Source organism: Bubalus bubalis, chromosome 14, assembly GCF_019923935.1.
Source record: "Bubalus bubalis isolate 160015118507 breed Murrah chromosome 14, NDDB_SH_1, whole genome shotgun sequence".
Taxonomy (NCBI): Eukaryota; Metazoa; Chordata; class Mammalia; order Artiodactyla; family Bovidae; genus Bubalus; species Bubalus bubalis.
The window spans coordinates 49764809-49780805 of NC_059170.1; the positions used below are offsets into that span (position 1 = coordinate 49764809).

General features: G+C 46.7%; 1 long non-coding RNA gene across 9 annotated transcripts in view; it reads right to left on the reverse strand.

The window, feature by feature from the left end:
- The window catches only part of LOC102403501, a 156020-nt gene that overhangs the window by 47032 nt on the left and 92991 nt on the right, over window positions 1-15997 (reverse strand). The window contains exon 1 of one of the 9 annotated variants that reach the window (XR_003103232.3): window positions 2690-3312. The exons of 6 other annotated variants lie outside the window; for them this stretch is intronic. This is a non-coding gene — a long non-coding RNA (uncharacterized LOC102403501). Of the gene's footprint in view, window positions 1-2689; window positions 3313-15997 lie in introns of those variants that run through there. 2 more of the 9 variants (XR_003103222.3, XR_003103228.3) reach the window with 2 other exon arrangements.

Genomic DNA, 15997 nt, shown 5'->3' on the forward strand with positions numbered 1-15997 from the left:
CCAGTGTGGCCGTAGCCCTCTGCACTGTTTTGGCAGTGAGCAAGCAAGATGAGCTTTTCGTCGATTTGCATTTCTCAGCGTTAGCTCTTATCAAATATTGATAGGTGTGATCCTGAGAGTGGGTCTACCTGACTAATGTCTTTTTAACCTCAAGGGGCATCTTCTCCAGGGAGATCCTGGACTCCTGTGATGTCACCACCACCTGGATCTATGTTTTCTTTGGACAATCTTCCCTTAAAAACATCCTCCTTGGGGGATGAGGGTGAGGAATAGAAGTTAATTATTGATGCTGTTGGAAAACGTTCTGATTTCTGTGAAAACCACTCCCTATTTTTCAGGAGAGTTTTGTACCAAGGGAGAGCAGCACTGCTTCCCCACTGTGGAAGGAACAGCTCAGGTCCAAAACCACCCTTTGAAAGCAGCCCTGACCCAATAATCAGTGTATAACGATTGGACTGACCCAATGCCAACTCTGTTTGTTAACTGGAACATGGAAATATTGGGCTTCTCTGGTGACTCAGTTGGTAAAGAATCTGCCTGCAGTGCAGGAGACCTGTGTTCAATCCCTGGGTTGGGAAGATCCCCTGGAGAAGGGAATGGCAACCCACTCCAGTGTTCTTGCCTGGAGAATCCATGGACAGAGGAGCCTATTGGGCTACAGTCCATGCGGTCACAAGAGTTGGACATGACTGAGTGACTAAATAACCACATGGAAATAAACACTCTTAGAAAACTCTGTTGTTGTTAAGTCAGTAAGTTGTGCCTGACTCTTTTGCAACCCCAAGGACTATAGCCCACAAGGCTTCTCTGTCCATGGGACTTCCAAGGCAAGAATACTGGAGTGGGTTGCCATTTCCTTCTCCAGGGGATCTTCCCAACCCAGGGATCGAACCCTAGTCTCCTGCTTGGCAGGAGACTTTACCACTGAGCCACCTAGGAAGCCCCTTAGAGAAATAGAGGCGGGTAAATTTTTCTCTTCCATTTTCACCTTTTCTTTAAAGGTGGTAACAGCAGGCCCCTGTGAAGCCCCCTCCCGCACAGTTCCAGAAGCACAGTGCTTCTCAGAGCATCCGAAGGCTGGACCAAGCAAAGACTCTTTCAAATCCCTGCCAAGCAAACCCTCTGCCTTAAATCATTATCATCAATAATCCAAATAGGACCTCGTTTCTGAACAGGGTGTCGATTGAGCCAGATCCACCTTCACCCTTGACCTTGAGGATGAAAGGAGGCATATGACTCACTACATCTGCAGCAGAGCAACAAATGTGAGTAGTTAGATCATGACCCTGAGAGTGCAGCTCGCTCTGGTGGCTTGCATGCTTGGGCAAGTTATTTAGACTCTGTGCCCGTAAAATGGGGAAGAAACAGCACAGAGTCCACTGAATGACTGTGAGGCTGAGTCAGTGGGTGAACGTATGAGGTCAGTGCCCAGCATCTCACAGTACTCAGGAGAGCATTGACTCGGGAGTAGCAGGGCCTGGAAGTGTGAGGCCCTGGTTGACCACGTGGGGACCCAGAGCATGGTATTTAAGTATGCCTCAGCTTCTTCACCTGTAAATGGGGACAATTGTATTACTCAAACAAGTTGTTCACACACTCACACTCAAAACACTCAAACACTCAAACACTCAAAAAAGTTGTTCAAAGGATTAATCTGAAAAATGTGCATATAATTCGCTGAACTTTTTGATGGGTGCTTGGTCAGTGATGCTGCTGTTTACCGCTGTCTTCATTATCTTTCCCACCTGTGAATGCCCCTCCAACCGCCCACCCCCACCCTCCCGCACGTCTTGAGAACTGTCCTCAGGTAACAGGGCCCACACAGAGATGCATGAGGGGAATGCCCATCCCTTCCCTAATACATATGTGAGAGCCGTTTTAAGTGGGAGGCTGTGGGGAGGACCCTTGAAACAGGAAGAGCAGTAGGACTGGAGTCAGAAGCCTTAACTCTCAATCTTATCACTTGCATTCACCAGCTGTGTGTTCACCACCAACCTGCAACCCTCTCTGTGCCTCCCTGTCCTTCCCCATAGAACCAGCTTCCATGAGGACCAGTGAGGGGGTGTTTATCTGAATACGAATGGAAAGGCTGAAGAAGGGAAGACAAGGTTCCGAGGCGGATAGTAACAAGACCAAGGAGGCCAGCAGAGTGTGGGAGAGTCCAGACCAGGTCCTGCGGTATTGGGGGTCGGTGTGTGTGGGGGTGCTGCTGCCGGGAGGGGAGGCGCCTCTGGAGGCCTCAAGTCACAGCCCAGGATGGGGTGCAGAGGCCAGCTGATGCACACCACCAGGCACCGCTGCGCCATTCCCTTCAGGGAACTCATCTTGTGCCCATAGCTGTGGGGAAGGAGTAGAGGGTTTCCTTCCGGGCACCCTGGGTGCAGAGCTCCAAAGATAGGAGGGTGCTCCCTGGGCAGGACCTGGCCGAGCATCCCTGAAGAAAGAGACCAAACTGTGGCTCCTCCCTCCTCCCAGCCATTGACTCATTCGCCCAATTCCCAAACAGGACCATAAAGGTTAGAGGGGAGCTCAACTCCAAGGTAAATGCCCTGAGACAATGAAAATGTGCCACCGCCCCCAAGCAGCTGCTGAAATGCCTCAGCCTCCCACGCTGCAGGCCTTGCTGGCTGCCCCTCAAAGTCACATTCCTGGCAAGTCCAGGAATCCAGAAAAATCCTCCAGAACTTACCAGCAGGGCCTCAGTCTTCTCCGGTTACCAGCAGGTGGAAGGTGGGGCCGCTCCTGATAGAAATGGTTTGGACAGACCTCCTGAGTTCAAGGACGTCTCCCTCTCAGCCGGCAAGGCTGCTATGCTGACTGTTCTTCCCTTGGAGACCTGGTTCTCGTGAGGTCAAAGCTCTTGCCCCCAGAGTCTACCAGCCAGGACACTGAGAGCCCTCAGAGCCCTGTCCTCCCCTCCGCACTGAGATTCCCAGTTTCCCTTCAGGCACCAAGCTTCCTGGAGCCTTGTGATCTTCTTTTATCCTCCTGAAAATGTCAGGGGTTTCCCTGGTGGTCCAGTAGGTAAGAATCTGCCTGCCAATGCAGGAGACTCAAGTTCAATCCCTGATCTGGGAAGACCCCACAAGCTACAGGGCAACTAAGCCTGTGGGCCGCAACTACTGAACCCACAAGCTCTAGAGCTCCTGCTCCACAACAAGAGAAGCCAGCACACTGCCGCTGGAGAGTAGCCAACCAGAGAACTAGAGAAAGCCTGCATGCAGCAACAAAGACCCAGTGCAGCCAAAACTAAATCAAGAAATGAGTTTTTTAAATTACAAAAAAAAGAAAATGTACTGTCAGCCAGTACAGATGAGACAGTTGGATGGCATCACTGACTCCGTGGACATGAGTTTGTGCTAACTCCAAGAGACAGTGAGGGACATGGAAGCCTGGCGTGCTGCAGTCCACGGGGTCACAAAGAGTCAGACACGACTGAGGTACTGAACAACAAGGACGGTCAGCCAGGAGACATGTGGGTTTGGCTCTAGATTTTTACCTGAAAATTACGGAATTGAAATTTGAATGCTAATTACAAGTGCCACTGCCCTTGTGAATGAATTGGGGGGTGACTAGTGCTTCATTTATTCGCCCCAGTCAGTCATCACGGGGGAGAATGCTTCTTCCAGGCTCTGTGATATTGATTCTTATTTACAGTCTTCAGACAGGAGGATGGTCGAGTCCCATCCATCTGCATTACTAGATGGGCCAGCTCTTTCCTTATCTTTATAGAGTATCAGGGACCAGGTTCACAGAAATTCTGAATTGGGCTAGGCAACTGTGGTGATGCATGGAGAATTATTACCCTCTGTTTTTTAAAAAAGCCCTGCCACGGTGCCTACAACCTATGTATCTCCTTACTGTAAAATGCATGGACTACATGAGCCAATGCTCTGGCACCTCCTCCAGCTCCTTGATCCCTGCTGCTGCTCCCCCATCCCTGGGCCCCCATACCCTACAGCTCTCTGGGGGTGGCTGTCTTGGGCTCTACTGGGGGCAGTGCTGGAAGTTCTGGGGGAGGTGATGCTCTTGCATCCCAGCAGCATCTGCACAGGAACAACGGAGAGAGAATCCCCGGAGCCCTGTTCCCCAGCAGGCTTGGCCCCGTGGCTACAGTGGTGCCCTGTGGTGCCTGCTCATTTGGGTACCAGCATCAGCTTCCTTCTCCTCCCTGCCTCACTGCCCGTGGGATTATTCCCAGGAAGGCAGCACGTGCCTCAGTCTTGTCTCAGGTGTGCTCCCAGGAGACGCAAACTAACAAGCTAGCCTGGCCCAGGACAGGCAGGATGGGCTGAGCCGGGCAGGGCTGGGAGTGAAGAGCCCTGGAAGCTGCAGTCCCTCTGCAGCCTGGCCTCATTTGCGCTCTGCCACTCAGTGCCTGCATCCCCCGTGGCCTTCTCTCTCCAACCCCCATATAGGCTCTGGAAGAAGCATCGCAGCATGTCTCTATGTGTCTGGGGTGTCCCTCTTTCTGACTCTCCCCCAAACAGCCCCCCCGCCCCCTCTAGCATACCAGCCCCTGGGACACTCCCTTCCTGGAACCCAGCTCACACGGGCACAAGGGACCAAGAACTTCACACCTGATGCCGCGCTGATGCTAGTCTGTATTTGCTCCACTTCTCCAATGAAATCTTCAGCTTCTGAAGAGCTAGAGACCAAGGCAAATGTTTTTTATTTGGTTTTGTTCAGTTTTTGTTATCTTGTATCCCATGCTATGGACACGCACAGTCCTGGTGAGGCCTATAGTAGGTACGTAATCATTCAACATTTCAGCAAGTGTGGATTAAATGTCCACTGTATTCTAGTTTCTCAGAATATATTTCTCCCAGCTCAAATGCTAATGTGGGAGGGCTTCCCTGGTGGCTCATTGGTAAAGAATCTGCTTTGCAGTGCAGGGGACATAGGGTCGATCCCTGGTCTGGGAAGATCCCATATGCCAAGGAGCAACTAAACCACAACTATTGAGCTTGAGAGCCACAACTGCTGACACCCGTGCCCCCTACAGCCTGTGCTCCGAAATAGGAAAAGCCACCACAGTGAGAAGCCCACGCATTTCAACTAGAGAGTAGCTCTCACAGCAGTGTTAGACCCAGAAGAGCAAAAATAATAAATAAATATGATTATTTTAAAACACTAGTATGAGAGAGTTAACAGAAATACATAACTAATCACTTGGTACATTAGAAAGTGTCTGCAGATACACAGGAGGGAAAGCAAGGGAGACTGCAGGACTGCCCAGGTGGGAAGCAGGGAAGATGCCATTCTAAATAGTTTCCAGGGAAAGCAGTGTTGAAAGAGGTTTGGGCTGAGCCACACCTTGAAGGAAATGAAGGAGCAGCCTCAACAGGAATCTGGAGGAAGACTGTCGCAGGGGAAGGAGCAGAAAGGGCCAGACCCTGAGATGGGGATGTGCCTGATGCGCTAAAGGGACAGCCGGCCGCTGAGCCTGGAGTAGGCAGGGACAGCAGCAGTGGGAAGCTGAGACACAAGACCTGACCCTCGGTCCACTGTGGGGACATGGGCTTTGGTTGTGAGCAAGACGAGGGTGTGAGAAGGTTTGCTCAGACAAGTGATGCCATCGGGACAGTCCCATTTTAACAGGACCCCTCAGGCTACCGTGCTGACGGTGACCTCTGTGTGGACAAGGGGAGGCAGGGGCACAATGATGAGGGGACTGGTGACCCCGCGGTGGGGATGACAGTGGTTTGCCTGGATATGGTTTGAAGGATTTTCTGTTTTATTGGATTCGGGGTGTGTTCACTCCCGTGCCTTGGTTAACATGGAGTCCGTCAGGTTTTCCGCTGGAAAGATGTCACTTTTCCCTTTAGTAATTAATAAGGTATTTGTGGGGAGATATTTTTAGATTATGTAAATCTCTGCCTCAAACTTTCACCACTTCCTTAAGCTTTCATGGATGATCCTCGCCTGAATAAATCATTACTGTGAGTGTTGGCAAATTGTGATTTTTCTAAACCCATCAAGGGACAGGGAGGCCTGGCGTGCTGCAATGCATGGGGTCGCAAAGAGTCGGACACGACTGAGCGACTGATCTGATCTGATCTGATCATTCATTTTGCATTGATGAGTCAGCACTTTATGGTAAGGCGGGCTTTTCCTCGTCCTGAGATCGTTTACTTATGTGAGTGTGGACTCACACCTTCTTATTTCACTCACTGAGTTATAATCTGTTAATGTCATTATGTATCTTGATGATCAAAATATCCCAGATCTGGCCAGTGGGAGCCACTGAAGGTTGGCCCCTGTGTCATTCTGACATTTCTCCATCATTCTCTGAGCACTTTCTTACTTCTAGGCTCTGGTGACCTCGCCTGAGTCTGTGTGCTGGGGACTTTATTATGGCTCCACTCTTTCTCAGATGAGCCCAGGGGATTGTTTATGGTGCTGGAGACTGGGGATGGGGGGCAGTTCTCCTGTGACAAGTGTTCTTTCTTCTCTTGTGATTCGCCTGACTTCCTGCCCTTCTGCTGCTGGTTTCAGCAGCGAAGTTCCCACCCAAAAAGCCCCTGCAGGCCCGGTTGGGAGAAGTTCAGGCAGCAGCATGACACAGCACAGCCTCTACTCTGGGTCAGGCTGAGCCATTGGTGTTCTGGAGAGGAAGTGTGTTCATCGTAGCTCCTGTGTCTGCCCCCTCAGGCCCCTTTCTAGACTGCATTTACTCCCTGGCCATCCTGCAACCAGTCGCTTTACCTGGTGACACCCACCCCCAGCCCAAGTTTCCCTTGTACCTGTATTTCTGTCCTGTAACCCGTCCAAGGGTCCCTGCTCACCCGGGACTGTGGCCCTGACTGCCCGCCACTCCCGTTCTCAGGATGTGGATGGAGCCTGGCTCATGGAGGGGCTCCCTAACAATTCAGGTCTCTTTCTCCTTGTGAGATGCTCTCTTGCAGCCCTGACTGCTTCTTCCTGCAGCCTTTCTTCCCCTGGGACCCCTGGATACCTGCCCTGGTCCAGAGACAGGCTCTGACTCCAGTCCCATTTCCTGGAATGGCTTACATACCACATCCTGTTCTTGGCAATTATAAAATCTAAGGTGACTGATTGCATTTCTCCAAACTTCCCCAAATGTCTCCCTCATCAGTTATTCCTTGATGGTCATCCTTAAGCTCTGAGCAATCACTGACCTCGCTGTCAGCTCACTCTGCAACTACGCTCTTGTGGGAGGAAAAAAAAAGCTGCTTTTACAGGCTCTGCAAATGTTTCCTGATTTCATCAACGAATAGGTACATGATCTCTGGCACACTTTTGCTATGTCTGGAACTCCAATTCTTTGAAAATTTGTTCTGATGGTCATGCCAAATTTATTTTCCAGAACACTCAATTAGTTCAACAATGTCTATCAACCATTCCTTAACCATCGCTTGTTGGCAGATTTCTGTGTTATTATCTTCAGCAAATGGTTTACAAATGAGAGGATCCCAGAGGAGAGACCTGGGCACCTCTTCATAGGTGGCAGGTAAAGGTAACATCCGGGGTGGTGTCATGTACAGACAGACCTTAATAAACTCAGGATGATGATGCTGGTAAACAGAAAGGGAAAGCCCCCCACCCATAGAACTGCTGGTCTCTGCACTCACCAGCTGCAGAGTCTTGCTTGGTCATAAAAGTACCTTCCTACAGCCACAAAGTCAAATGCACATTTCAGAGAGAACTAGGGCTGGATGCTAAGAGCTGTGAAATTGATAGTCAAAATGTTACACCCTTTAAGGTAAACAGGTTCTAAGTGGAGACCTGGCCTCTGGAGGCCAGTTGCTGCAGGAAATCTTATTCACAGTGAACAATACCTAACAGACAATAAAAAGAAGGAAGAAACCGGGAAAGGGGTGGGGGGTGGGGACACGGTTTCCTCTGTGCTTTTCAGCCAGGAGAGGTTCATTTTCTCTCTTGTGATGACTGCCTTGCGGTAAATCTGCTTAGTGCTAAGGAAGCCCTCAAATGACACAGCAGGTTTGCGAGCAAGTGAGTGACAGCGAATCAAACATTAGGATGATGGGTAGCCTCTGGACAGGTGCTTACGCAGCTGTTATTCAGTCTCTTGGGCCGGAGGTGGGGCGTGGGAGGAGGGGTGGTGCTGCACTTATGCCTTTAGGGGAAGGCTCAGCCAGGGAGGGGGCACAGGATGGCCAGTCACCTTTCATCGGGCTGATTAGACTGGGACCTCGAGGGGGAAGGGCCAGTGAAGACTTCAGAAACTGCTGGAGCCATTCAGGGCCAATGCCAAGTGACTACTGTTATCTGAACCTTTTCCTCCTGCTCTGTCATTACCTCCTCCCCGAGGGACAATCTTGTGAGGCCCAGAGCTTGGTTGAAAAAAGGTTACAAATATTTTTTTTTAATGTTTAATTTTTAAATTTTTTTGGTTGCAGCATGCGAGTTGTTAATTCCTCAACCAGGGATAGAATCTGTGGCCCCTGCACTGGAAGCAGAGTCTTAACCCCTTGGACTGATGGGAAAGTCCCCTCAATTTTTTTTACATTAAAACAATGTTGGTCACTGACACCCTTTTCACCTTTCAAAGAGGGGTGGGGCCACGGACTCAGGGGTCAGTCTGGCATCTGATAACCTGCTGGCAGCAGCATCCAACCACCCTGCCATCCCTCTCCCTACCCACCCCCCGACCCCAACCACCACCCTCCACCCAGGAGTTGCTGCCAAAGCTCCCTGGTTCTGCAGTTTGTTCACAGGCTGAGTCCAACTGTGACAAACTGTCAGGTGGAGGTGGGGAGTGCCGACGGTCTCCCTAAAGGTGGGAGTAGGAGTCCTTCCGGACAAACTGCCTGACCCCGACCTCTCCCTCTGAGGGACGAAGATGAATACAACTACTTCATATGGTTGTCGTGAACACAGAAACCCTGAATACTCATGAATGCAGGTAAACTCAGTCGTGTCTGACTTTTTGCGACCCCATGGACTATAGCCTACCATGCTCCTCCGTCCGTGGGATTCTCCAGGCAAGAATACTGGAGTGGGTTGCCATTTCCTTCTCCAGGAGATCTTCCCAACCCAGGGATCAAACCCAGGTCTCCCGCATTGCAGGCAGACGCTTTACCATCTGAGCCACCAGGGAAGCTCTGAATGCAGGTAAACACTCAATAAATGTTTACTGTTAGCAGTGGCTGTGGCAGGGGTTGAGCCTCACTCAGGCGGAAATCAGTCCCGACTTCACTTTCACTTTTCACTTTCATGCCTTGGAGAAGGAAATGGCAACCCACTCCAGTGTTCTTGCCTGGACAATCACAGGGATGGGGGAGCCTGATGGGCTGCCATCTATGGGGTCACACAGAGTCGGACTCGACTGAAGCGACTTAGCAGCAGTAGCAGCAGTGTTCCTCTGACTCCTGGGGAATTAAGTCAAATACAGTAAGTTCCCAACAGATGAATGAGTTCCATTCCAAGAGCATGTTTGTAAGTCCAATTTGCTCTTAAGTCCAACAAAGTTAGCCCCAGGCACCCAACTAACACAATTGGCTGTATAGTACTGGATTGTAACAGGTTTATGACACTTTACACACAAATAATAACATAAAAAACACAAAAACAAACACAAAGAAAACATTTTTAATCTTACAGTGCAGTACTTTGAAAAGTACAGTCCCTAGTACAACAGCTGGCACACAGGCATCAAGTGAACAGGCAAGAAGAGTTACTGACTGGCAGAGGGAGAGGAGGTGGGAGATGGTAGAGCTGAAGGATCATCAGCAATGGGAGATGGAGGGAAAGTTGCCATTTCACTCATGTCTGATGTGGATGGCACAGGTTTTGATTCTGTGCTGGACTCAGTTCTAGCTGCTCTTTTGAAAAAATGATCCAGTGATGTCTGGGTACATCCTGGGCTTGAAATAAAGATACTCCGCTCTATACAGTAAGTAAGTAAGTGAAGTCGCTCAGTCGTGTCCAACTCTTTGCGACCCCATGGACAGTAGCCTACCAGGCTCCTCCATCCATGGGATTTTCCAGGCAAGAAGACTGGAGTGGGCTGCCATTTCCTTCTCCAGGGAAACTTCCTGACCCAGGGATCGAACCCGGGTCTCCTGCACTGTAGGCAGATGTTTACCATGTACTGCACAGTAAAGCCCACAAAAGCACAGCCACTTGTAGAGGATGCACATGGGTGACAATGTATGCCAGACCGTGAGCTAACTTAACGTGACTGGACATGTGAACACGTTTGCCATCTTTGAAAGTTCACTACTTGAAGGTTTGTATATAGGGGACCTACTGTATGGCGAATTCACTGATACTCAAGCTACTTAACGAGCATTGCCTTTTATTCTCAAGGGTAAAGGCTAAGGGCTATGGTTTTTCCAGCAGTCATGGAGTTGTACCATAAAGAAGGCTGAGTGCTGAAGAACTGTGAAGCTGGAGAAGAGTCCCTTGGACTACAAGGAGATCGAAACACCCAATCCTAAATGAAGTCAACCATGAATATTCATTAAAAGGACTGATGCTGAAGCTGAAATTGACTCATTGGAAAAGACCCTGGTGCTGGGAAAGATTGAAGGCGGGAGGAGAAGGGGATGACAGAGGACATCGAGATGGTTGGAAAGCATCACCAACTCAATGGACATGAGTTTGAGCAAACTCTGGGAGATGGAGAAGGACAGGGAAGCCTGGCATGCTGCAGTCCATGGTCACAAAGAGTCGGACACAACTTAGCTAATGAACAACAGGGCTAAGAAGATATTTTCCCTACAGGAAAATATTGTGATCTTTCCAAAGAGAAAAATCTATGGTTCCTCCTCTGCCAACCCCAGAGTTTTTGTCAAAATTCTACCTCACTGAGCCCATGTACAATGGGGAGACCTCAGAGCCTGCAGAGATCAGGCATGTCACCTGTGGATGTGTTACCATTAGGAGATTAAAGGAGACTCTTTTAACAAGAGATTTTCAGCAAACATTGAAACAATACTCAGAGTACTGAGTTGAATTTATTCAAGAATATTAGTTTTCTTTGAATGCTACCCTTGGCACATGGCAGAGAATTGGATCTCATTTTAAGACATCTCATGATTTTCCTGGGGGAGCTAGAATGCAGAGTAAGTCCCTTGAAATGGGAACACTGCCCAGATGAAAGGCCAGTGATAGCACCATGTGGAAGTAACGTAAGTGCCCATCGACAGATAAATGGATAAAGATGTGGTACATATGTACAATGGAATACTACTCAGCCACAAAACAGAATGAACTAATGCCATGTGCAACATGGATGGACCTGGAGATGATCACACTAAGTGAGGTAAGGCAGACAAAGATTAATATGGTATTGTTTACATGCAGAATCTAAAAAAAACAAGATACAAATGAACTTATTTACAAAATAGAAACAGACTCACAGACTTAGAGAGCAGTTACCAGAGGGATAGAATGGGAGTTTGAGATCGATACGTACACAATGCTATATTTAAAACAGATAACCAACAAGGACCTACTGTACAGCACAGGGAACTCTGCTCAATATTCTGTAATAGCCTAAATGGTAAAATAATTTGAAAAAGAATAGATACAAGTATATGTATAACTGAATCACTTTGCTTTACACCTGAAACTAACATAACATTGTTCATCCAATACTATATTCCAATATAAAATTAAATTAAAAATTAGAAACACACACAGACACATGCACATAGACAATGACGGCTCGTCCTGCCCTGTCTTGCCCTCTCCACTAAAGTCAGAAAGAACCTCCAGTTTGTCCATAAGGAAGGCAGGGCTGGGGTTTCCCAGGCGGTGCTAGTGGTAAAGAACCCACCTGCCTATGCAGGAGATAAAGAGACACAGGTTCGATCCCTGGTTCAGGAAGATCTCCAGGAGAAAGGCATGCAACACACTCCAGTATTCTTGCCTGGATAATCCCATGGACAGAGGAGTCTGGAGGCCTACAGTCCATAGTGTCTCAAAAAGTCAGACATGACTGAAGCAACTTAGCACGCACACACAAGGCAGGGCCGAGAGTCAACAGACTGTAATTTATCTTTGCAACAACTGGAAAGCAAGTTTCAGAACATTACATATCCTTTTTATAAAGTTCAACAATGAGTGAAACTAAGCAATACATTGATTTTTGGTGGTGGTGGTTTTTTATTCTTTTTTTTTTTTTTTTTGGTTTATTTGTTGTTTTTTTTTACTTTCAGATAAGATTGTTTTTCTAATTTAGAGAGCATGTTTCTAATCCATGTTTTATAAGTAGCTGGTTTCTGAAAACTCAGCTCAAATGTCTTCAACTTCTAATGGATTTTCACTGTCCTTTGACCATTTCTATAAGAGTGCTCTGAAAATTTACAATGTACTTTATTTTTAAAATTTTCTATTGGAATACAATTGCTTTTACAGTGTTACGTTAGTTTCTGCTGGACAAAGAAGTGAATCAGCCATGCTCACACATATAACCCCGCTCCCTGTCGGGCCTCCCTCCCACCTATCCCCCATCCCAGCCCTCCAGGCCATCACAGAGCACTGGGCTGAGCTCCCTGTGCTGTACAGCAGCGTCCCACTAGCTCTCTGCCAACACAGGGCAGTGTATGTATGTCAGTCCTAACCTCCCAGTTTGTCCCACGCTCCCCTTCCCTGCTGTGTCCACATGTCCATTCTCCACGACTGCATCTCTATTCCTGCCTGGAAAGAGGTTCATCTGTACCATTTTTCTAGATTTCACATATGTTTTTTAACATACAATATTTGTTTTTTCTTTCTGACTTACTTCACTCTGTATGACAGACTCTAGGTCCATTTACATCTCTGCAAATGAACCTATTTCATTTTAGTGGCTGAGTAATATTCCATAGTATATATGTACCATATCTTTTTTTTTCCATTCATCTGTTGCTGGACGTTTAGGTTGTTTCCATATTCTGGCTATTGTAAATAGTGCTGCAGTGAATATAGGGATACATTTGTCCTTTTGAATTGTGTTTTTTTCAGGGTATATGCCCAGGAGTGGGATTACTGGGTCATGTAGTAGTTCCGGGCCTCCCAGGTGGTAGAGTGGTAAAGAATCTGCCTGCCAGTGCAGGAGATGTAAGAGATGTAGGTTCAGTCCCTGGATTGGGAAGATCCCCTGGAGTAGAAGATGGCAACCCGCTCCAGTACTCTTGCCTGGAAAAGTCCATGGACAGAGGAGCCTGGTGGGCTACAGTCCATGGGGTCACAAAGAGTCAGACAGGACTGAGCAGACACCCCCACCCCCACACACACACCCCACACATAGTAGTTCTAGGTTTAGTTTTTTAAGTAACCTCCACACTGTTCTCCTCAGTTGCTATATCAATTTACATTCCCACTAACACTATAAGAGGGTTCCCTTTTCTCCACACTCTTTTCAGCATTTATTGTTTGTAAATTTTTTGACGATGGTCGTTCTGACTGGTATGAGGTGATACTTCATGGTAGTTTTGATTTGCATTTTTCTAATAATTAGTGATGTTGAGCATCTTTTCACGTGCTTCTTGGTCACCTGTATGTCCTCCTTGGAGAGATGTTTATTTAGGTCTTCTGCCCATTTTTTGATTGGGTTGTTTGTTTTTTAATATATATTGAGCTCCATGAGCTGTTTGTATGTTTTGGAGATTAATCCTTTGTCTGATGCTTAATTTGCAAATATTTTCTCCCATTCTGAGGATTATATAAAAGAATGAAATTAGAACACTACCTAACAGTATACACAAAAATAAACTCAAAATGGATTAAAGACCTAAATGTAAGACAAGGCACAAACTCTTACAGAAAAACACAGGAAAGAAACATTCTTTGACATAAACCACAGCAAGATCTTTTTGACCCACCTCCTAGGGTAGCGAAAATAAAAACAAAAATCAGCAAAGGAAACAATAAACGAGACAAACAATACATTCTTTAAACATATGAAGGTACTTGATAAAACTACAAACTAAAATGTCAAGAGAAGACTTAACACAAAATTCAGGATAGTGATGATTTGGGTGGGTGAGGAAGTAAGGGGATAAGATGGGAGAATAGAACACAAGCAAGTTATAAATAACAGTTTGGCAGTGAATTCACAGGTGTCCCAAAAAATTAAGAAGAGAACATATCTTAACTGAATTCTATTAACATTAACTATGTCTTACGAATTTCTAATTTATAGAGAATTATTACTAAGTATTTTTTTCCATTTTCTTTATTTGATTGCCTTCCAGACTTAAAATCATACAATAACTGTTAAGAAATAGATTCCTTATAAAAAAGAAGATTCTAATTCTGGAAAATGGCTAACTGGGATGTATAGTTTCATCTTGCTTGACTTATGAATGCTGGTATTGATCTCTAAATGGAATTTTCAAACCAGTGACTTTTGTAAAAATATGATAGAAAGAAGTAGGACATGAAGAGCAGGAGGGGAAGAAAGGAAAGATGATGGACAGAACAAACTCGAACAATAACTTTAACGGGCTCTATCATTCCCTATAAATCAACAAATCACTTTCCCACTTTCCCCGGCTGCAGTAGAATCTGGAACCATTCTGCTCATTTCGGAGCTGGTTATAAGAGCTCGGACTGGTGCCATGTTATGCATTTGGAAGAATGATTGCATTATAAACCCCATTCCAAGCTTCCCACTGTTCCAACAATGGCAACAGTGAAGAATGTTTGAGCCATTTTAAAATTTGAAAATATAGCTCCCATATCACTGAGGCTTCCCACCACTCAAACTCCCCCCCCCAAATAAGTCTCAGTCACCTGCCTAATTGAGTTCTGAAGTTAGGTAAGAAATAATCATTCCTTTTTTAAATTTTTATTTATTTATTTTCGGCTGTGCTGGGTCTCCACTGCTGGGCTTTTTCCTCGAGTTTGGTGTTCGGGCTTCTCATTATGGTGGTTTCTCTTATTGCAGAGTACGGGCTCTACCGTGCACAGGCCTCAGTAGTTGTAGCATGTGATTTCAGTAGCTGTGGCTCCCAGGTTCTAGAGCTCAGGCTCAATAGTTGTGGTACATGGGCTTAGTTGCTCTGTGCCATGTGGGATATTCCTGGACCAGGGATTGAACCCATGTCTCTGCATTGACAAGCGATTCTTTACCACTGAGCCACCAGGGAAGCCCAGAATCATTTCTTCTAGTATGTAATAGCTTGTAGCATGATGCATTCATGAAATTGGAGCCCTGTGGAAACTCCAGGCTTAGCACCTAGCAGAAAATCATCAACTTTGACAGAACAGGCTTTGGGGCTTCTGTTTCCAAAGGTGTGATTGATAAGATATCCTGAAGGACCCTCCTTGCTAAAAACTGAGTGAAAAGTGAAAGTGTTAGTTGCTTAGTTATGTCCGACTTTTGGGGGCCCTGTGAAGTGTAGCTCGCCAGGCTCCTCTGTCCATGGGCTTCTCCAGGCAAGGATACTGGAGTGGGTTGTCATTTTCTTTTTCAGAGGATTTTCCTGACCTAGGAATTGAACCCAGGTCTCCTACATTGCAGGCAGATTGTTTACCGTTTGATCCACCGGGGAAGCTGGTGTCATTTTAAATGCAAGTAAACAAATAACCTGGCATAAAAAGAAGAGATTTCAGAAGAGGTGGCAAGAATACACAGAAAAACTGTACAAAAAAGGTCTTAATGACCCAGATGGTGTGATCACTCACCTAGAGCCAGACATCCTGGAGTGTGAAGTCAAGTGGACCTTAGGAAGCATCACTACAAACAAAGCTAGTGGAGGTGATGGAATTCCAGCTGAGCTATTTCAAATCCTAAAAGATGATGCTGTGAAAGTGCTGCACTCAATATGCCAGCAAATTTGGAAAACTCAGCAGTGGCCACAGGACTGGAAATGGTCAATTTTCATTCCAATCCCAAAGAAAGGCAATACCAAAAAATGTTCAAACTACCACACAATTGTTCTTATTTCACATGCTAGCGAGGTAATGCTCAAAATCCTTTAAGATAGGCTTCAACAGTATGTGAACCACGAACTTCCAGATGTACAAGCTGAATTTAGAAAGGGCAGAGGAACCAGAGATCAAATTGACATCTATT